Source organism: Ostrea edulis, chromosome 8 (genome assembly GCF_947568905.1).
Source record: "Ostrea edulis chromosome 8, xbOstEdul1.1, whole genome shotgun sequence".
In the NCBI taxonomy this organism is placed as follows: Eukaryota; Metazoa; Mollusca; class Bivalvia; order Ostreida; family Ostreidae; genus Ostrea; species Ostrea edulis.
The window spans coordinates 45364815-45383469 of NC_079171.1; the positions used below are offsets into that span (position 1 = coordinate 45364815).

At 35.6% G+C, this 18655-nt stretch overlaps 1 long non-coding RNA gene across 1 annotated transcript; it reads left to right on the plus strand.

Moving 5' to 3' along the window:
* Positions 1–380: 380 nt before the first annotated feature.
* Positions 381–12291, plus strand: LOC125661390 (uncharacterized). Its single transcript, XR_008797870.1, has 11 exons — positions 381–414; positions 4344–4362; positions 4454–4500; positions 5374–5392; positions 5478–5524; positions 6936–6954; positions 7040–7086; positions 8418–8436; positions 8534–8583; positions 11177–11198; positions 11302–12291. It is a non-coding gene; the product is annotated as an uncharacterized LOC125661390 (long non-coding RNA).
* The last annotated feature ends 6364 nt before the right edge of the window (positions 12292–18655 follow it).

Below are 18655 nucleotides of genomic sequence, written 5' to 3' on the forward strand. Positions count from 1 at the left end.
CCTTGCATTAACACTAATTCTGGCATATGCAATCGCACAGTAAGTTTGAAGTTTCTCCTTCACAGCTGTTAATATTTTCGTTAGGAGCAAAGATAGGGGCATGATAAAGCACTTACTGGATCCAGCAATGCATCTTTGTTTGTAAGGATTTTTATGTATTTTAAAATTCCAGTATAGGTATGGTAACTCATATTCCTTCGACCCATATTATACATCATTTACATTTGAGAGAATTTAAGTTTTATTATTTTTTGTCATTTCAGCTCAGAACATAAACAGAGGGTGACTATGATGTTATATTATAACTGTGGTAATTCGGCAATTTTGTCATTATCCGGTTATATCACAGCGGTTTTTCTTGTTTTAGATCAGATGAATATCCCGATAGACAAACCACGGCTCATGGACATTCAGGTAAATTCATACTGAATATATGTCAGTTAATATGTCACCCATTGAACAGTTAGGCTCACCATAAAAACGATGAAGATAAAGAACAGTGATCAGACTGATAATTTCTATAACGAAGACAAAACTGAATGAAGCTGCTGCAGTGTAGCTCGCTGAAAGAAAATAGAAGGATATATCAAAGAGCTACATATCCAACCCCTATCTTAGGTTTACGACGCAGAAAAAATGCACACGCTCGAGGTCTCATATCGCTACATTCTTACATTACACTGTATTTGTATATCTACATTTTGAATGCTATGGAATAGCTTTGAAATTTGGCCATTCGCATTTCCAAATGGAAATCAAGAATATGCCCATAGGCAATCTAATTAAAATAAGATCTTAAGATACGCTTACAATCGCTATAATACGATTCTTACGGAGAGTATATGGCGCGGATCTAAAAAGTCTTCATTTCATTCCTTTGGCCCATAACGGTCCTAAATCTTTAACACATGTCAAAGTGAATGTACCATTGAAGTTTGATATTTGACCCCAATATCTTACAGTATGGTAGTGGAATAAAGAAAAGTCATGACCTCAGTTCAGTTCAAAGGCTTTCCAATATTTGAAATGAAAACTGAAAAATGATTTAGATTGTACATTAATCAGACAAATCTTTTAAACAAGATGTACTTAGGTATGCTGTGTAGCATCATTGTCAATGACAATGAAGGAAACAATTAGATTATAGCCATTCCGAAATATTTACATTCAACGAAATACTTCATTCTAAGTTAATTCGTTTGCCAGAATTGTTTGCCACAATCTTGCTAGAACTGCTTGCTGCGAACATTTCCCAGAATTGTTTGGAGCAAATTTACCAGAACTGTTTGCTGCAAATTTACCAGAACCAGATTTATATCAATATGCAAGCCAGAAATGTTTGTCAGAATCGTTTGCCGCAAACTTTCCAGAACTGTTTGCCGAGAAGCTCATTTGCATAGGAATAATGATTTGCCACAGGTTTGTAGCAAACATTTACTGGAGGTTTGCTGCAAACCTGTGGCAAATCTACCGCAACTGTTTGGAAGAACCTTTGTATTTCGGTAAGGGAAGTTACATTGATATCAATACCAACACCAAAGCAGCAAAAAGTGCACTTCAATGTGATACTGTAAGGTTTAAAATTCTAATCCCTACACTGATTCAAAATATTTCATAAACCTATATGTACATTATCTTAGGCAAAGCTATTGAGATGTCTGTGACAGAAGTAAACTTTCTTCTATTCAAACCAAAGTGAACTAGAAACATTGGTGCAAGCACCAAATTTATGTGCTGGAAAGATTTTGGGAAGTGTAAATAACTAAATATTTTAATGTATAAATATTCCAAAAATTCCTTTGTTTAAGGATGTATGTTACACAAAAGTTTGACATGGATGAAAAGTGGAGGATATGTACAACAATATATTGAAATGAAAAACTTTCAAATTTATTTTTTGTAGGCGAAAATGCAGCTTTAGTAGAAAGCAATCTGAAAAAAATTAAACCCTGTGTTGAACTCAAACCCAAGATCTACAGTTCAGTAGTCGACGCGTTAACCTACTCAGTTAGGCTCATTGATATGATATGAATAGGCAAATATTGCTGATTTGTATGTCCCCTTCAAAGAAAAGGGGCATATTGGTTTGCACCTGTCGTTCGGTCGGTGGATCTGTCGATATACCATATGTTGTCCGATCAATATCTTAAGAACCAATCACTTAATCGTAATGATATTTCATATGTGGGTTGGTTATGAGTAGAAGAGGACCTATATTGTATTAAGGTCAGGGTCAATCTACTCCGGACATAGGAATACCTTGTCCGCTCAATATCTTAAGAACCCTTTTCTTGACTTCATTCTTGGTACACTGGTACATCTCAAGGAGTAGATGACACCTATTGATTTTGAGGTCACATGGTCAAAGGACAAGGATCAAACTGGACATAGGATTATACTGACCACTCAATGTCTAGAGAACCCATTGTTTGACAGACATCAATCTTGGTACACTGGTACATCTTTGTCCGCTCAATATCTTGAGAACCCTTTGCTTGACAAACATCAAATTTAATAACTGTCATATCTTTAGGAGAAAATGACCCCTAATGATTTTGAGGTCACATGGTCAAACTGGACATAGTAACATTTGTCTCCTATATTTTCAGAATTATTTGCTTGATTAACACCAAACCTGGTAGATGATCCCTATTGATTTTTATGTTACTTGGTCAATCCACTCCTGACATTGGAAGATATTGTCTGCTCAATATTTCGAATTGGTGATATTACTACCAATCAAATTATGCATGTGTGTAACCCTTTTCAATTTTACATCATAGGGGGGGGGGGTATATGTATTACAAACATCTCTTGTTATTTTCATCCATGTTTTAAAAGGAAGTCAGTCATTTTGACGATGTAAATGACCTCCTTAAGAGCGCGCGAAAATTATAAGGCAAAGGCTGGCAACATTTAGAGATATTTTGATCAAATCCGGAGCTGAACGAAATAAGTGAAAAGAAACGTTAATTATATGAAGTAAATAGTTATTGATAGCTCACAGTCAATAAATCAACTAGTGTTATGTAAGATTTTAACTTAATCTTAATACTAAAGTCAACAGCAATCTATACACGAATACGTTTGTCCCATCAATCGACATACTTCGCCTCGATTGAATATAATTTCTTTTTCATGACGTTGCACGTGAAAATTTCTGATCTTGGCAGTTCACGTGGTAAAAATTCTTATATTTAAATAAAAAGTCCTCTAAATGGGATAAATTTTTCACAATGCTGTGCACGTTATTCCCCTTGACAGTTGAGGTATTTTTCCGTAATTTATGAATAATAGTGTGACTGCAATATAATGTTATTCACTGATTTTATCTATGTGCCCTTTGTGGATTTATTTTTCGTTGGCAATGTTGGGTCATGATGTAACAAAAATATTACTCCTTTACCTATTTCTATCTTTATTTTAATCAATGGTATGGAGTCACAACCAAAACACAATTAGATATGTAGAAGTTACATGTGCAACCAACGCATAGATGTGCATTGCATTGAGGGATCTAGAGGGGTACAGATATTGCAACATACACGCACACATTTTTGATTTTGGTTTAAAGAAGAGAGTTCTAGAGAAAGAAAGATATCAGAGTATGGTATCTTTCCAGGAACATCAACTCTGCATTGTTTGTAGGATACCAATATAAATTCAAATAGTTAGGGGAAGGGTGGGGGGCAAAACTCCCGTAAGTTTATGTCATCCACATCGTTTTTCACACACTGATTATTATCATTTTCAACATACATCAACATCAGTTTGAAGGGGAGGAAGTGTTGATGCAAACTATGTGAATTTAGTATTTTGTTAGACATTGAACCTTTTGATCACACCCCTTAAAAAGAAACGTCGTAAATTCATTTGTCATTTTAAATTCGCTTTTAAAGTGTGTTTTTATTTGGAAGCTAACCTATAAAACCCAATGCAGACGATGAAATAAAAAAAAATTACAAACTACATATCAAGATATCAACAACCTCATCCTCTTGTTCACCCCCCACCCACCCCCCACCACGCCTGGATAAGGTTAGATACATATATACTACATCCGTATCTATTGTAATCTTTCCGTTGAAAGCGTAGGCTAATTGGGAGCTGTCAGGAAAACTCAAACACTCACAACCAAACATATTTCAATTAGTTAACCGCTGTAAAATAGCTGAAATATTACCAAACGGCCTAAAACCGCAATTAATCTATCGTTTGCTAGAAACAACTGTTTTAACACATTTCTTCCTTAGATTCATTTGTATCTTATATTCCCTGTATACTAGTTATCGAATAAAGTTTGTACAAAGGAAGTTTTCTTAATTTTTTTCTTCTCTTTTCAGCACAGTACGTAAACAGAGGGTGACTATGACGTTTTATTGTAATTCTTGGAAAGTGTGTTCGGTAACTGTGCCACTATCCTGGTATATCACAGCAAATTTTCTTCTTTCAGATTAAATGTAATTTATCATAGCCAAGCCTCAGCGCATGGACTTTCAGGTAATTTCATATTGAATGTGTATTGATGAAATATGTCACCTCTTGAACAACTAGGGTCACTATGAAAAGGTGAAAATGATTAAAGAACAGTGATTAATCTTGTAATTTCTATAGAGAAGGTGAGATTAGGTGTAGGACAAACACCAATCCTAGACACACCAGAGGTGGAGGTCATGTGCTTAGGAGGATTAATTATCACCTGTCGACCGGTCACATCCTCCCTGATCCCCTATCTAGATCAGGTGAACGGTTTATTGGTTGTTATAAATCCAGTCAAGAATGTTTGGTCAGGTTGCACAACATGAATGGCGTGAAGACGTCGCTGTAATAGGGTACCTACATTGTGTAATCAACACCTCATACCTCTAACTTGACATTCCTCAAACGTTATACAGTTGTTATGGATACATTGCAGATGTACAGGTACCTTTTTGAAAATGATCAGATATTTGTTAAAAACTCTATATAAGAATATCTTGAATAGACAGTACCTATTTTGTGTAATCAATTCCTCTTAAACCTTTAACACGACATCCATCAAACCTTGTAGAGTTATTATGGACACATGAAAGGTGAAGATAACGAACATTGATCAATCTCATAATTCCTATAAGCAATACAAAATAGAGGAGGATAAAGCATCCCTTGTCGACAGGTCACATCCGTATTATCTGTTTTTAAAGTCATAATTTTTGTATCATAACATATCTAGAATGATAAATCATATGGTAGAACGCAGCCATTGGATGAAAGTATTGTTTATAGGAGTTACATTTCTTCCTTAAATATAGCTGTGTCATATACCTTGTATATTATACATCGCAAACATATTGTAGACTCAGAGTTTTACTAATCTCTTTTTTGTCATTTCAGCCCAGAACGTAAACAGAGGGTGACTATTGTGTTTTATTGTAATTGTTGTAATTCGGTAATTTTGTCAATATCCGGGTGTATCAGAGGAGGTTTTCTTGTTTCAGATTATATGAATATCCTTATAGCGAAATTACAGCGTATGGACTCCCAGGTAAATTCATACTGACTATGTATTGATGAATATGTGATCCCTTGTACAGCTAGTCTCACTATGGAAAGGTGAAGATAACGAACAGTTATTAATATTTTCTATAGAGAAGGCAAAGTTAAATGTAGGAGAAAAATAAATCCCTAGACACACCAGTGGAGAATTAATGTGTTTAGGAGGATTAAGCATCACCTGTTGACCGGTCACATCCTCCCTGATCCCTCTATCTAGATCAGATGAATGGTTCATAGGTTGTATTGAATCCCGTCAAGAATGTTTGGTTGTATTGAACAACGTGAATGACGGACAGTCGTCCCTGTAATAGGGTACCTACATTGTGTAAATAAACTCCTCTCACATCAATGACTTGATATTTCTCAAACATTACACAGTTGTTATGAATACATTGAAGATGTATATGTGCTTTTTTGAAAGTGATCAGATATTTGTGGAGAAAGTTTAGTTGAACTTTTTCATTTCTAACCATGTTTTGAATAAACGGTACCTATTTTGTGAAATTAACGTCTCTTAAACCTCTAACCTGACATCAATCAAACTGTGTGCAGTTCATATGGACACATGAAGGGTGAAGATAACGAATAGTGATCAATTTCACAACCTCTATAAGCAATACAAAATATAGAGTTGGGTAAACACAGACTCCTGGATATACCGGAGGTGGGTCAGTTGTCTAGGAGTAAGCATTCCAGGTCGACCGTTCACCCTCCGTGAGCCCTGTATCTTCATCAGGTAAACGGAGTTATTCATGCTCAAAATCGGTGTACCAAGAACGTCCTAACAATCGGTATGAAACAAGCCTGACACCATATAAGATATTCATGTCATGATTTTGACTGCAGACATTATTGTACCATAATACGTCTCGTCTAAAAACGGGCGTATAAATTACAAAGGTTACCGACATAATCTGGCTTTATTATAAATGCATACGAAAATCCAAGGCTTCTGTGGGGTAGACTTCTTAAAAACATTACATAATTGATTCTCTACCACACATATTTCAGTATATATTTTTTTCATCTGAATCCATGTACTGCTGTCCCCATGACAGATAACGTTTTCAAAGCTAACTGGCTATTTCTGTAGTTGGGTCGATTTTCATCTCATACTGAAACATCAATAGTTGTAGGCGACGTACTCTAATTTAGACTGATGCTTAGCATCTACAGCCGCAGTAATGATGGTTTTGCAACCTGTCAGCAACTGTCATAACATGGACTTTACGTGTTTAAAGTCATAGCATATTTAGAATCATAGATTATATGGTCGAACGCAACCGCTGGATCACATGTCTTCCTTAATTTAATCTGTGTCTTATATAACCTGTGCAGTATGCATCAGATATATGTTGTAGAATTTAAGTTTTATTAATCTCTTCTTTTTGTCATTTCAGCCCAGAACGTAAACAGAGGGTGACTATTGTGTTTTATTGTACCTGTTGTAATTCCATACTTTTGTCATTAGCCGGGTATATCACAGGACATTTTCTTGTTTCAGATTAAATGAATATCCATATAGCGAAATTACGGCGCAAGGATTTTCAGGTAAATTCATACTGAATACGTATTGATGAATATTTCACCCCTTGAACAGTTAGGCTCGTCATGAAAAGTTAAAGATATAGAACAGTGCTATGTTTATTTATATAGAGAATACAAAACTAAATGTACGACAAACATAAAATCCTGGACACGCCAGAGGTGGGGGTCACGTGCTTAGGAGGAATAAACATCCCCTGTAGACCCGTCACGTCCTGTCTGATCCCTGTGTCTAGACCAGGGTTGGAGTAATTGAAATAGTAATTGTATTTAATTACAATTAATTACATTTTTAAAGTACCTGGATGTAATTTGTAATTGAAGATTTTTTTAATTACAAGTACATTTATAATTGTAATTTAATTAATTACCTGAGGAATCACCCTGTAATTCAATTACTTTTTTAATTACTTTCAATTACTTTCAATTACAATTCAGGACCATGATATTTGGTTTAGCATATTATTGCAATATTGCTTTAAAGGTCACAGACCAGTACACATTGTGGTTTGCAAAGATCTCTCTCTCTCTCTCTCTCTCTCTCTCTCTCTCTCTCTATGTGTGTGTGTGTGTTTTGTCTCTTTCAAATGACAGTGCATGTGTTCTTAAGCTGATATAATATCCCTGACAAAATTGAACAGGTGAATTCAAGCCACCTGTATTGTTCGCAGAGGCCCAGGTAATATAATTGCTATAAAAACAGTTCACATAATTGACAAAGCCGTATCATTCTTGAATGTTCCAGAACAAGGACGATGTCTAGTAGACCTCCAGTATTCCGATGTTTTGAATTCGTGAAGTGTTGCGGGCAAATTTTTCGACCTGATAGATGCTGTTTAAATGATTAGCACCTTTGAGAAACTGATGAAAATCAAATGTAATAGCCGAATGAAACAGTAATCTGAGATAAATTAGTAAATATGTAATCATTCATACATCATATGATTATATAATTTACCACTAGTTTTCTAATAAAATTTCAGAAAGTAATTTGTAATTCAATTATTTACGTTTGCAAAGTAATTGTAATTTATTCTATGATTCTAATTGTATTTTGATTAATTACATGCTGTAGAAATGAGTAATTGTAATTAACTTTCATTGAAGAAAATAGCAAAGTAATTGTGATTCAAATAATTTCATTTCAATGTAATGAACCCCAGCCCTGATCTAGACCAGGTGAACTGTTGGTTGATATGTTTGCCCCGTCACGATTCTTTTAAACTCATATTGAGATGCACCTTATTGTAGGTGAATCATTTTTGGCTGATATTCCTTGTATAATATATTCCGGATACATTTGTGGAATCGATGTTTTATTTTTTTTTTCATTTCAGTGAAGAACGTAAACAGACCGTGAGTATGACGTTTGACTGTAATTGTTGGATTGTATGTTCGGTGTTTTTGTCGTTATCCGGGTATATCACAATTTACAGTTTTCTTCTTGTTTCAGATCAAATGAAAATTATAATAGTCAAGATATGACGACGCATGAACCATCAGGTAAATATATATTACCAATTGAACAATGAAGCTCACTGTGAAAATATGAAGTTGATATTATAGCGATCAATCTCGTAATTCCTGGGAGTCCCGTTCGCAGCTTGGTTAGAATTTGTCCCCAGTATCCCTTGCTTGTCTCAAAAGTCGACTAAATGGGGCGGTCCTTCGGGTGAGATCCCAAAAACCAGGCCCCGTGTGACAGGAGTGAAAAATTCTCAAGAGGAAAGTTAACGAGTAAAAAACCAAACCAGCCCATAATAACTATGAAAAAAGTATAGAATCAAGCGCAGGGCGAACACGGATCCCTGGATATAGCAGCGGTGGGGTAAGGAACCAGGACGAGGAAGAACTCTCAAGTAAATTCATATCGAATATATTGTGATGAATGCGTTGTTGTAAAGTAGATAATCTCTACATACGTTCACTGAAAATTTTATTAACCATATGCGCGCCGCCATATTGTTTTATTCGTAAGTTGCTTCTACTTATGTAGAATACGAAAGCTCTAATATTTGCCATTTAGAAGCTATGACCAATGTCAATTTTGAGAAAGTAGGTCAAATATCAAGGTCAAAAGGATTAGTACCCATTGGAAGGCCTTGTTACAAGGAATACTCATGTGAAATATCAAAGTTCTAGCACTTACCGTTCAAAAGTTATTAACAGAGTTAAAGTTTTCCAAACGTAGATCAAACTTCAAGGTCAATGTCACAGGGTAAAAATGCCATTACCACGGAAAGGTCTTGTCATAAGGAATACTCATGTGAAATATCAACGTTCTAGGACTTATTGTTCAAAAGTTATGAGAAAGTTTAAATTTTCAGACAGGATGACATAAATAAAGAATAAAAGAAAGGACAAAAAACAACATGTTCCCCAATATTTAATATCGGGGGGGGGGGGGGGGTGGGGGTGGGGGGGGCATAAAATATGCGATATATTTACGCTTACATTTTTACCACTTTAAATTACTTGGTTAGTTTTGTTTAGGTTTAAATGTCTTTTTAATTGCAAATAGGATGTATTGTTGCTTATAATTGTTTGTTTTGGAAGAGAGAAAAAAAAGTTCAGGCTAAATGTGACGTCACAATGCACGGTTTACGTCGGTTACCGTGTTTTCCACGTGTTAAATGAATAGGCGGATCTTTTATATGTCCTCATATGTCCCCTTTCACATTTAGATGTTACCGGGTGTTTAGCGCAAGGGGAATTTCATAAATAAAATACATTTTTAAATGAATTATGATTTATCGTGCTTAATGGAATTATGATTATCACTTGAGACACGCCCATTTTATGCTTCGCTCGGTCCGGTGGTCCCTCCATATTAATTCCTATGAAGAATACATAATTAAGAGAATGGCGAACACAGAACTGTGGACGAACGTATTGTACCACAACATGCATGTATGCAAGGACATGCAGAGTCTAAGACATTTTTTATGCTTCCGAGATCGATGATCACTGGGCATATTGTTTTGTCCTTTCTGTCGTTCTGTCTGAAACATTAACCTTGCTAATAACTTGAACAGTGAATTCTAGAACATTAATATTTCACATGAGTATTCCTTGTGACAAGACCTAACCTTAGGTAACAACATTTTTGATCCCGTGACCTTGGAGTTTGACCTACTTTTTCAAAACTTTAACCTGGCTGATAACTTTCGAACTTTGATGTTTCACATAAGTATTCCTTGTGATAAGACCTTTCTGTTGGTACTAAACCTTTTGACCTAGGCGTTTAACCTACTTTTTAAAAATGACATTGGTCATAACTTCTAAATGGTAAATATTAGAGCTTTAAGATTGCACATTAGCATTTCTTGGGACAAGATCTTTCTACTGGTACCAAGATATTTGTCCTGGTGACCTTGACCATCTTTTGAATTGACCATTATCGCATTATCGTGGACATTTGTTTTCACAAACACTTTTTTAAAACACGTAAAACTTTACGATACGTTGTACGACCATTCCTCACGATTAATTAAATAATGTACTTTTTCACATCATTGAGTGATTTATTATATGTTGTTTAACGTTCCTCTTTCACTCATATGGAGACGTCACCAATGCCGGTGAATGGGCTGCAACATTTATGCCTTTGCTTGGCGCTGATGGCCATTTAGCAGAGAGTGATCTCTATCGTGTCACACCTGCTGCAACACGGAGACTCGGTTTTCCTCGTACTCGAAGTACCGTCCCATTTAGTCGCCTCTTACGACAGTTGCTTCAACAAACATGAAAAAATCTTCATTAAAAAATTCAATCATTCAAGTTTTTTTGTGTTTTACCTCACTCTGATTCAACGCACAAGGCTGGGGTTTAGAAAATGACAAGGTTTCTCCAAGTATTTCATAATCATCTATACATCTATTTTATGAATATTTTTATCCGTTGATTTTATTTTATCATTGTTCGTAACAATCATCTCGTGTCTTTGGTTTTACTCCATACTATACAATACTTACACCACTTCCATTTTGTACTTATTCCATAACACTCTTTTTTGTTGCATGATTACATTGCTATTACATGTGATAATCAACCATCATAACTGCAAACTATGATAACAAAATTATTTCATTTTCAGACCTACCAAAGAACGATAATAAGTATGTACTATTTGCATTCACTGATTTTGTGAGAAGTTTGTACTTAATGATATATGAAATGACAAAATTACAGAATCTAAGTTTGAATATTTCTTTACACCAGGATTACATCTCCTTATGACGAACTAGAAAACCACGTTCAACCGATAACGGAAGAAGACTCTGACGACGAGGACAAAGACGGACACCAGTTTACGGACGCTATTGAAAGCGTTTAAAAAAAAAAAAAAATGGCTGTGGATTTATATGCTCCTGGATGAAAATAACACAAAACAGCACACCAATAACTGAACAGTGTCCCCAGTCAATGACGTGTGGTGTAGTCTCACACGTAACGATTAGAATTTATCGTGTTAATGTGTTATTGAAAAGATCATGTCACGTATATTCTGTTTGTTGCTATGATATTTTATATCAGAGTGTAACGTTTCTACCATGTTTTATTTCACATCTTTACATACCCCCCAGTCTGTCAACCAATGATGTATAAAAACAGTTCCACAAGCGCCTTAACAATTGGCATAAAACACGTCAGGCTGCATTTGACCCAAAGTTGTTACAGGAATTTAAACGGTCTCGTTTTAAAGTCAGTTTTTCGTAAATTCTATGGTCGTTATAACGATCTTGTTTGCCAATACAGGCTCTGGTTATCCAGTGTTTGCCAAGCTCTCTAATTGTATTCCTTGTAGGAGTTATGAGATTGATCACTGTTCCTTATCTCCACCTTGTCATGACAGATATACATACATTATTTATATGAATAACCAATTTATGCTTATACATTATGTATGTGTTTATCGCGGTTGAGTTTCCTTTTACGATAATTCCATGTGTTTGATGCATGTGCATCCAGTGCTCGGTATTTCTCCTCAAAGATGCACACTTACATTTTCAAACTTTTAAGGCAATATCTGCATCGTTGGAAACTATTCGTCTGACCCCATGCGATATGTTCCATATCTACCATTTGTTATGCACACTTATGCATTGATACAATATTTATTTTGTAGACTTTTCCCTTTCATTCATGACTTTATTTGCCTTGAGACTATTTTTTTCATTTTATGCCATTTATAATTTTTATGCTTACGTTGGAGTGATGAGTTTATTAATAAATAATTATGCTTACGCTCTAGTTTAATGAGTTTATGCTGTAGTCATGATTGGAAGTTTTAACGTAAAGTGAAATGACACTTACAATTTGTACATACACGTCTTGATTTTACGAAAGGAACGTATTGATTCTAACAGGTAGCCTTAGTTGGTTTTGTATTGTTTACCATATCGCTGAAGTTGTTTCCACTCAAATGGAGACGTCACCATTGCTCGGAAAGGGTCCCATTTATTCGCCTCTTACGACAAACAAGTGTACTGAGGACCTGTTTTAAGCGGGGTCCCCACGGGATGCTAGTCTTAATTAGATATTGTTTTTGATACATACTTCAGTAATATTGATTTTACATGTTAAAGAATTGAAGCTAACAAAGGAGCACAACTCATGCTCATGGGAATTCCAAAAGACTGTTAGAAGACCTGATCAAGAAAGATTACTAAGATATTGTCAATGAGGAACTCCAGCATCATTTAAATATTAATTTCAGTGTATTTGTTTGTGGAATCGGAGTGGTGTTCAGTATGTTTTTAGAGGAATTATCACTAGATATGAGTATTTCCTTTTTCCAATTTTGTTGAAGAAGCAACTGACCATGATGTAAAAAAATCTAGTCTTTATTTTATCGTGAGGAATCGTCGTGTAAAGTGTTGAAGTGTCATACGTTTTGATGTTTATTTGAGAAAAGCTTTGCAATTTCAACTTCACTAACAGTTCTTTAGGTTCTTTTGTTAATTCCAATTTTGATGTACACCACTTCTGGCATATTTCGAAAATATTCTCAATAACCGCATATGCATCAGAAAAATTAAATGCATGGTGATGTATAACAGGAAAGCCTCGACCAAAATTGTAAATTTCATGATCCTGGGGTAAGGGTTCTGACCCGAGGGTGGGGTCAAACTTGGTATATAGTGTTTATGTGGAAAACACTTAAATAACATTTTCTTTAGTGCTATTGATGCTATATTAAATCTAAATTGATATTAAGAAAGATCAGGTAGTTCTTTACCAAAATTGTAAATTTGATGATCCCAAGGGTAGGGGTTTCAGTATCAGGGTCGGGCCAAAGATGTCAGTTATTAAATGTGTAGACATTTTTAACTTCTTCTTGATAACTATCTTTCCAATTCTTTTCAAATTTGGTATGAAGCATCTTTGGCAAAATTGGACATAAATTATATATTTAAGGATTACTGCATCCTTGGGGCCTTAGGGGTGGGGCAAAAACTGTCCGAAATTGACTGATTTTAAAAAATCCTTTAAAAAACCGCACGTTTAAGAAAAACTAGATGCATGGTGATGTAGAACAGTAAGGCATGGGTGAAGAATTACTTTTTAACTTCTTAATAAGTACTATTCCAATTCTTTTCAAATTTGTATGAAGTATCTTTGGGACAAGGGGGGCATAAATTGTCAGGATTCCTGCATCCGTGGGACCCTAAAGATGGTGCAAAAACTGCTCAAAATTGACCAATCAAAAAAATCTTCTCTATAGCCACACATGTTTAAGAAAAACCAAAATTGTAAATTTCCTGATCTCAAGGTAGGGGTTTTGACCCCAGGGTGGATCCAAACTTAGTATATAGTGTTTTTGTGTAAGTTTGCTGATGTTGTATAAATTCTAAATGCAAGCTAAGGAATAGCAGAAACATATGTACAAAAAATGGTTAATTTCACAGCCTATGGTTTTTACTCAAGGATGGGTCCGAATTAGTCATGTTTATTTTAATGGTAATACACCTATTATAGTATGTAAAGGCTTTCATCAGTGTATTCCCGTGGGGATCCGGGTAAGAATACGTCCTCAATACCCCTTGCTTGTCGTAAGAGGCGACTAAATGTGACGTCTCCACATGAGTGAAATATTCTCGAGAGGGACATTAAACAATAGTTAATCAATCAATCATCAGTATATGCACTTCTGAGGGCATTGAAGTTGTAAGAACCCATCTTGTTTTACACTTTTGCTGAATGTTAAAATTTAGTTTAGATATTCAGAACAAAAAGTTTTTCTCTTTAGATTTCATAGCCCTTGGGAGAAGTGACAGTATTTCACTGGTACTCATGTAACCGATAAGGCCAGTGGGCCTCTTGTTTCTGGATAACATTTGTTACTTCGTGTTTATGTTACATAATGTAACAAGAGATGTTTGTAAAACACATATCCCCCCCATGATGCAAAATTGAAAAGGGTTATACACACATCATTTAATTGATATTATTATCATCAATTCAAAATATTGAGCAGACAATATCTTCCTATGTCTAGAGTGAATTGACCATGTGACCTAAAATTCAATAGGGGTCATCTACACCTTATGCTGTACCAGTGTACCAAGTTTGGTACGTGTCAATCAATCAAATAATTCTTAAAATATAGAAGACAATATATTACTATGTCCAGTTCAACTATTGACTTTTGACCTCAAAATCAATATGGGTCATCCTCTCCTGAAGATGCACCAATGTACTAAGTTTGATGTCTGTCAAGCAAAGGGTTCTGAAGATATTGAGCAGACAGTATATTCCAATGTCCAGGTTGACCCTTAACCTTTAAACCTGTGACCTCAAAATCAATAGGGATCATCTTCTCCTGAAGATGTACCAGTGTACCAAGTTTGATGTCTATCAAGAAGAGGGTTCTCAAGATACTGAGCAGAGAGCATATTCCCACGTCTAGTTTGACCCTTGACCTTTGACCATGTGACCTCAAAATTAATAAGAATCATCTTCGACTTCAGATCTACCAGTGTACTAAGTTTGATGTCCGTCAAGAAAATGGTTCTCAAGATATTGAGCAGACATTATATTCTTATGTCCAGTTTGACCCTTGATCTTTGACCATGTGACATCAAAATAAATAGGGGTCATCTTATCCTGAAGACGTACTAGTGTACTAAGTTTGATGTCTGTCAAGCAAAGGGTTCTCAAGATATTGAACGTACAGTATATTCCTATTTCCAGTTTGACCCTTGACCTTTGACCATGTGACCTGAAAATCAATAAGGGTAATCTTCCTCTGAAGACATACCAGTGTACCAAGTTTGATGACTGTCAAGCAAAGGTTTTTCAAGATATTGAATGGACAGTATATTCCAATGTCCAGTTTGACCCTTGACCCTTGACCTTTGACCATGTGACATCAAAATCAATAGGGGTCAAGTTCTCCTGAAGACGTACCAGTGTAACAAGTTTGATGTCTGTCAAGAAAAGGGTTCTCAATATATTCAACGGACAATATATTCCTATGTCCAGTGTGACCCTTGACCTTTGATCATGTGACCAAAAAATCAATAGGGGTCATTTTCTCCTAAAGTCGTATCAGTGTACCAAGTTTGATGTCTGTCAAGAAAAGGGTTCCCAATATATTGAATGGACAGTATATTCCTATATCCAGTTTGACCTTGACCTTTGACCATGTGACCTCAAAATGAATAGGGGTCATCTTCTTTTCAGGATGTACCAGTGCGCCAAGTTTGATGTTTTTGAAGCAAACGGTTCTTGAGATATTGAGCGGATATTATATTCCTATATTCAGAGTAGATTGACCCTTAACTTTTGACCTTTTGACCCGAAAAACATTAGGTGTCATATTCCACTCATAACCAATTTACATATGAAATATAATTATCATCAGGTGAATGGTTCTCAAGATATTGAGCGGAGAACATGTGGTCTACAGACCGCCAGACCGACCGACAGTTGCAAAACAATTTGCCCCCTCTTTTTCAAAGGGGGGCATAAAAATATATCGTTAATATGATTAATGTAAAATAATTACAGTGGCACTTATTACAATTGTTTTGATTGGGCAGAAATAAATTTAAACGAGAATTTACACATCAATAAATCGCAAAACGCTATGTATACATACGTGGCTGAAAACAAATAACATTGGGCAGGAAAACTGTTCAAAGTTTTCACATTGATAATACAAGGAACGAATTGGAATTATAAAAATCAAACATTCTTTTTGAAGAATTTATCGATGTGTAAACTCTGGATATTTTACTCACTAACTTAACATAAAACTGCTTCGCAATTCGAATGTTTATTTCTATAGTTTATCCTTACTATGATTTACATGTATTATAACTACAACTTTTCCTCTAAATCATAACCAATTCATTAAATCATAACCTATCCCTTAAAGTATTAGCTGATCCGCTTCGATAGGAATTTGGGCAATAATACAAACACCAACAGCAAAAAAGTAGAAGATTTTAATTTCAACATGTACAAACTGTCCCTAGAGGGTTCAACTTGCTTCGACTAATTAGCTGATATTGACCCTGACAATCGATAGTCGCGAGAAATAAAAGAAATCAACCTTCTACTCTCGGAAAATCAACTCGTGTGGTATTGGCGCTTTAAATATGGGTAATTGTGGTTATTTCGTGTGTTTTAATCATGTCTACAGCTTACTACAGTACTCAAATATATCTGCGATATGCAGAACAGGAATATTGATTGAATATTGTTTAACGTCCCCCTCGAGGATATTTCACTCAGACGGAGACGTCACCAATGCCGGTAAAGAACTGCAAAATTTAGGCCTATGCTTGGCGCTTACGGCCTTTGAGCAGGGAGGGATCTTTATCGCACCACAGCTGCTGTGACACGGGCTTCGGTTTTTTCGGTCTCATCCGAAGGACCGCCCCATTTAAACGCCTATTACGACAAAGAAGATGTACTGGCGACCTTATTCTAACCCGGATCCCCACAATATCTTAGGGATATTATTATACATGTAGCAGTGCAAGAACGAGTGATGATAACGAACAATATAGCAAATGATAGAATAGTCAAATGCTGTCTGATGAGATATATGTTCTTGGGACACTAAGTCTGATTACGAATTACTCCGTTTATCAATCTATAGGGATCAAAGGGAGTTGGACAAGTCGACAGATGATGCTTACTCCTCCTAGGCACATGATCCCAACAGAGGTCCGTCTTTGCTCAACTCTTTATTTTGTATTCCTTACAGGAGTTATGAGATTGATTACTCTTCGTTATCTTCACCTTTCATGATGTAGCACTGGTTGTTAAGAGGCGAAGAAATGGGGCGGTTCTTCGGATGAAACCGGAGAAAACACGAGGTCCCGTGTCACAGCAGGTTTGGCACGATAAAGATACCTTCCTGCTCAATGGTTGTGAGTGCCAACCATAGGTCTAAGTTTTACAGCCATATTTTCTCCATATGGGTTAAAAATTCACAAGCGAGAAGTTGAATGATATACAACCAATCAGCAATCGTTATCTTTACATTTTCATATAAATAATTATGAATAATTATATCTTCCGTAGTCCTTGGTGTTAGCCATACTTTTGCTGATAACTGACGGACGCTTCTTATTGTTTATGTATATGGAAGGAACAAAAAAAAAATCAAAACAAATATGAATGTAGAGTGAGCGTGTTTGTCTACATGAATGTACAAGTTTTAAACATAGGATACATCATAGGTATTGACAGTCTATTTTTGTCACCATACACATGTATTGATGTATGTGGGCCTCTTTGGTGCTAGCAATTCATTGACGCGGTTTTCACATAGGAATAAAGCATGTACATTTCTTGTTTAGACTTGTATATGAACCAATTTTCTTATAGCTTTGTACTTGTAGAAGTGACTTCTTCCTCCATATCATATTCGAGTACTTCACTGTCGTGTAAAAGTTGATTGTCCTACCTCAGATGATTGTTGAGGATTAAGAGCAGTATAGGTTCCTGATTGAAGTGTTGATTTCCTCGATAGCTTATCTCTGTATTTCCATGCTTTCTTCTGAATATCTACTAAACATTAAAACAATGGGGCATTTAATTTACAGTATCAACATTTGCCATTTCAATTTATCTTTTAAAAGACGTTATCCTGTTTTAACGTTAAAACACATTTGATGTCACAGTTAATGATAAGAATGAATGTGTACCGTGTCTGTACTGCGATTCAAACGATGAGTTATAGGAGTGATGATCTTTCAACAGTCTGTTAACGTTAGAAATCGAATCGAATGTTTTTTTTAATTTGCTGACCTGCTTTTGCATTAAAATGCGGGAGAATTGATTCGAATCACTGGATGAAATGTACCGTCAACATCCTAGGTAATCTGATATATATGTTTCACTTATGGTTTACACAGTTCGTAAACTATGTAACACTTTCCGCAAGTTTCTGCATAGATTGAGTTTGCACAAACTTCACAAGATATTTCCAAATGGTTTCCACAACATGTAATCTTGCATGGAAATAGTGTATCTGGTCATGTAAGGAATATCAATAGTTTACCGAGGTGTACTTTTAGTTTCCACATATTTGATTTTTCTTTTAATCACAACA